The sequence below is a fragment of the Plodia interpunctella genome, chromosome 10, assembly GCF_027563975.2.
Source record: "Plodia interpunctella isolate USDA-ARS_2022_Savannah chromosome 10, ilPloInte3.2, whole genome shotgun sequence".
NCBI classification, from domain to species: domain Eukaryota; kingdom Metazoa; phylum Arthropoda; class Insecta; order Lepidoptera; family Pyralidae; genus Plodia; species Plodia interpunctella.
The window spans coordinates 8,026,592-8,032,591 of record NC_071303.1 but is presented as its reverse complement, the minus strand read 5'-3'; positions in this window follow the sequence as shown (position 1 = coordinate 8,032,591).

Sequence of the window (6,000 nt, the reverse complement as noted above, 5' to 3'; positions counted from 1 at the left end):
GGTATTTTGTAATAGCTATTTTGTAATAATTTATGCAACCTAATTGTTTATTACATATAAAAGCTGAAGCTATACCATTCATTTTCTCCTAATAAACCTAAACCAGGGAAAAGCTTAAGAAAATACGGTCGCTTATAAAAACTCTTTTTGATACTAAGTGGCATGTCTATTGGAGCCCTAAAGAAAGTTCCTCCGGGTGAAAGGGTCAGCCGATATGCCCAAATATAAAGTGGCTATCGTAAGGTCAGACCTCATATATCATAGGGTTTCGTGTTACCGTGGTGAGAACTGGGCAAGATGTTTGTTATTTTAGTGCGTGTACGAAAGTGTGGCGAAATTAGTACATTAGCACGTTATGTAACTTCCTCTCTCTTTCTCTCTCTCTCTCTCTCTCTCTCTCTCTCTCTTAGACGATCGTGTTTTCAAATTAAAATTCAAAATGTTTATTGCCATTCATATTATGCATCAATTAATTTCTCTTAGTACTAGGCACACTGTTTACAGTTTGGTACAACATGAACCCTGTCGGGAATTTGATAAGTAAAAAATGGAACGGATCTTATGATAAAAATGTCGTAAATATATAAATGCGTGCGTGTTCTACCTGTTCTTAAAGATTGTAAACACGTTGATATCATGCCACAATAATGCAATAAAATTTATATATTATTTATTTATAATGATATATGTCAAAAATAAAAAGTTTCCAGTTGCATGTGCGGACGTAACGCCAAGAAAAGATATTTGCTAGCTGCCTCAGCCTGCCTGACGGGACACATTTTAGAAATACCGTTGCTACGTACCTGTGAAGTTTATATCCTCAAGTCGTCTCAAACTATATCACGAGAGTTGTGATCCTTTTCGAAGATGGGAAACATTTATGTATCAACACCATAGATAAAAGAAATGATCAACACCTAAAAAAATAGGTCAATCCATGAACTCACCTTCCGTAGCTGTTTTAATGTGCCGAGTTTATTGCCTTCCCCATGTACGAATAAATCCTTTAACTGTAGTTAGTATAATTTAGCTAGCGCATGCACAATTATGTACATTTGCAATTCATCTTGCACATTTTGAAATCCCGATATTATTCTAAACTTTACGTCACTTGTGACATAAGTACGGTGGTGTTCCGATTAACCTTTCGCCCCGCCGCGGGCGCAGCCTTATTCCCTTGTTTGTGATAATAAATTCAATATCTAACAGCTCCGAGCTATAGTCACGCCTGATTTTATGAGGCAGATAGTTTCTAAATGCGATAAAATAATCACTTTGGCATTTACAAGCCCCCAATCTGAGATTATGGGTGCCTTTATGGGTGGTTAGAATGACATTTGACAGCTATATCGCCAAGTGCGATAGTCAAAGTAGGTAGGTACGTGTGCATTTGTGACCCACAGTGGTGTCAGACATAATGAACTGAAAGTACAGAAAAGCCTTTTGACCAATTCATATGTGGCCGAGCCCCAACGCCAGGGAAATTATATAGTATGATCGTAAATATATGATTTTAGCAAAATTAAAACGATGTTTGAAATGACCCCTGCATAGACCACACTGTGCAAGGTAATAACGGTGAATTTGAGTAGTTTACTATGCATAAACTTTGCAGATGTTTGCCTTACAGCTTCTAGTCGCGAAAGGGCATCTAGATTTGTTATTGTTTTGTTAAACTTTTATCAGATAACTGGAAACGTTAAAAAGATGTTTATTTACCTATAAACAAATTTCGCAGTTTTCTATATTTACCCTGGGATATTCAAATAACTTAATTTTAATAGTAGATATATAATAACCCCCGTACGATACTATATTTAACTTGACATGTTAAATATAATTTCATATGGGGGCAAAAAAATCTATCTACCTAGATCTCATATCTGGAGAAATTAGTATTTTTTCCGAATTTTCAGGCTGACAATCATCCACTCCGTACTTCTGTTAAAATTCATATATAGGTACCTATCTTAACAGACAAAGGTTACTAGATACAACTTCGAATCAATCTTTAATCAAAATTCTAGTACAGCCCACGATTCAGTCACGTACAAGATAATGAAATACAGTTTACGAAACGACAAAAACATGTATTAAACAAAAGGTCAATAGAATCGATTAATAACGGTGTTTGGTTCTAATGGCGATAATATCGATAATATCTTGATAGCGTCTGTGATTCTGTCGAAACGCCATCCAATACTAGGGGATAAGAATTTCAATTTACACGCTTTTTGTACGTCCATAGTACAGTGGATAACATACAGTGGATAACTGTAAATACATAGACATGGCGCAAAATAATTAGAAAACCGAAACCAGCTAGGACTAATGACGATGATACCTGTTCTTAAAGACTGTGAACACGTTGATATCATGTCACAATAATGCAATAAAATTTATATATTATTTATTTATAATGATATATGTCAAAAATAATTAGAAAACCGAAACCAGCTAGGATTACTGATGATGATGCATGAACACTGAAAAACACGACACTTATTTTTTGGCCAGTCGTGTAAAACTCAAAGGTAAACTCAATTCCTTTCAGTTCAGTCAACATTTCGAAACAAGGAAGAAAAAGGGAAAATAATAAAGTTTAGTAGCGTCTGTGGTACCGTGTGTGGCGGACCTATAGCTCTAACCATAATTTTTACTTATTCTTTTATCTATGGTTCTAACAATCTATGACGGAGAATGAACCCGAGAAGGTGATCATATATGTGAGATAAACAGAATAGAATCTATAGATGTATTTATGAGAAAGAACCAACTGGATTATTTGCACGATCATTCCTCTCTGTCTCATCTGATCCCAGGGTTCGCTTCCTTGTTTTGTCTTCCCCACTTTGCACGGTCGTCGGCATCTTAGTAGTCAGACCATGGGCTATATCCTTGACGACATCAAGCTAGCACTCCTTGGATTTGCCCCTTCTGTGATATCATTCCTATATCATCAGAAATCAATCTGGAATTGTTACAATTTGTCTTATGTCGAAACTTAACAATCGATTTGGTATAAGTTGCAGCGGTCTAAGCCACGAAGCACGTCTACGTTGAGCCCACATCAATCATTATGATTTAGCACGCCTCTCGCCTTCGATATACCTCCATAGAAGTCGGAATACACAACTAGAAATGCTGTTGAATGTAGAAGTGAGTTGAGACAGCGATTACGATATGAAACGTCCTTGTAAAGTTGTCACAATGAGAACATAGTCAGGGAAACACTCTCGAGCATTAAGTGTCATATAAAGTATGACAATTAATCATTAATTTATTAATTAGTATCGTTATAGGTCTATCACACTTTTCCACAGCGTAGATGGCTGACATACTTTTGAAACTACTGGACGTAGTAAACTGAAATTTTGTGTTTTGGTTATTTAAGGAGTATAGGGACCACAAAGAGAGTATTTCACGAAATTACTCCGGGAACGAAAATAAACCTAATTTTTACACTGATACCTTCAACTTCTATAGACCTTGCATTATACCGATTTCTGTACCTGCCTTTAATGATGGTACAGTCAACTGCATTTCAAATCAGTTTGCTACACAAAGGTAATAGGAGTGAATTTGCAATGAATTCGGGCAGGTCTATTGACTGTACGCCAGTTATCCCTTAGTCGTGGACTCTGGGCACGAGACAATTTAAATGTTTTCAAGAAATAGTTAGATACTTGTTAAATATAATACTTGAATATAAACATTAATATATTATGAATACGTATATGCAAACCCCAGATTCCATGAGGCAAAAAGAACAAATGATGAGTTTCGTGAATTAGTCATTCGTGATATAGGTTGAACGGTTGGAGCCCAGGTTCCGCTTTCCAATCATTTTTTTTTATACATTGCAAGCAACGGTCTACGTACGTCGGAAGTGTCTTGCATGCTCTACTACTGCACACGCATAGACCTGCACGAGTAATATTCCACCAATGAGGATGCAACCGGAAAATCCTCAAATGAGATAAAGAAATAGACCTGTACGTACATCCTTCTAATATTATAAATGTGAAAGTTTGTGTGGTTGTGTGTATGTATGTTTGTTACGTTACGCTTAAATCTACTGGACAGATTGTTATGAAATTTGGTGTAGTACATAACCTGGAATAACACATAAGGTACTTTTTATGCCAAAAATCCCACGCGTTTGAAGCCCCGGGGCGCATCTAATTATACATATTGTCATGGACAATGCCTTGGCAGTAGCGAGATACCGGTCTTTACAATATTTAACACAGAGTGGACGACAACCAAACTCGCTTGATTACTGGATAGTAATCGATATCGAGCGAGTTATCCCGATATTCAGATCAGCAAATCCACAAGACATAGAATAAATAAAATCAATTTATTCAGAAAATTAATTTAACTACTTCGTTTTCCCACAGTATTTTAAGACTGTCGAGATCTTTTATTGTCTTTTTTCCCTTAAAGCAAAATAAACGTCTTACTTTATTTATGTACAGAAGCCAGTCCTTAACGCACCCAGTACTTCAATATTAGTTGCAAATAAATTTTGCCAACGAGCCGCATCGATCAGCGACACGAAGCCACACCTCCACAACTGAGCTATGTCCATAATAATATACCTAGAAGATAAATTACGCACAACAGTGCTATACCACTATATGGGGTGGCTTTTGTACTGGAAAAAATATTGTGAAATAGGTACATATGTTACTATCTACTTATTATTATTTCTTATGGGAGAACGAAAATAATGTCATGTTTTAGTGTATATTTATTTTGATAAGTAGGTAGGTACATGCTTTATCTCTTGACGTTTCGAAATTCCCTTTCACGTTCCCGAATAAATTCCCGCATATCTCAGAATCTTTCCGGGAAAGTGGGTGCGTTTAAGAGCACCCACATCACTAGCAGAGTCATCGACATTGTAAATAATAATATTCGGCTAATCTGTCTAAAATTAGGGGATTCCAGGATTCCAGGGGTCATCTCATCCCACTTAACCTACTCAAGATGATCAGAGGAGATCAAATAAATAATTAATCGTTTGTAGCCATTGAATATACACTAGCATAGCTTATCACAGAAATACGTAGCAGTGGGACGCTGCCTTTACCTGGCGGTGGCAATTCGCATTCGAGAATACTCTTTCAAAGACAATGAGCTATTCGTCCATTACTACACAACACTAGCTCGGAGCTAAATAGCGTCGTTAAGTGTTAAGCCTGTCACCGGTACAGTAGCCACGGAGAACACTTGACGACCAACATTTTGAAGATTTATTCAACAGCAGCGACGCCGTCACCTGGCAAATGTCAGTTTGTTCACACGTGGGTACCTACATTGCGTTATTGACGCATAGCTAACATTAAAACTAAAGTTATTTCACCCTTTTCCTTTCATTTTTTTTAATTTTTCATTTTTACCCAATGGGTTTAAATTCACCAATTTATTGACCATAGAGCGCAGAGGATTTGCTGTTGTCCAATCGAGACGCAATTCGTAAGATGGAACTACATGGACCTTTCACACCATATTAACTCCATAAGTTTGTAAGGTTTTTGTGCACGGTCACCTGAGTTTTCCTTATCGGCTGTACCTCCACTATGCTCGTCGCAGCCTCGGCATGCCGAGAAGCATAAACGCGTTACATTATTCACCAGGCACTCACGCCTGCCGTGCGCCGCTGACTTCTATTCAAATAGACTATTCAAAATTGCTGAAGAAGAGATCGTGTGGGAGTGAGTACGGCAGAATATTTCTAAGAAAGTACAGAGCGGTTAATATCAAATAGGGAAAAGTGGAGTTAACTGATATGTACCTACGACATATAAAGCAGGATAATATGAACGTTGTATGGTGAGACAATTCAAAGTTCATCAAACATGTAGCCCGTGACTGCAGCTAAATAGATGTTTAGTGCTAAGTACTAAATAAGAGCACATAACAAAATTTTAGCAAAAGTCGAAACATGTATTCTCAATACTTAATAGGCCAGAAATTTTGTGAAGATATATA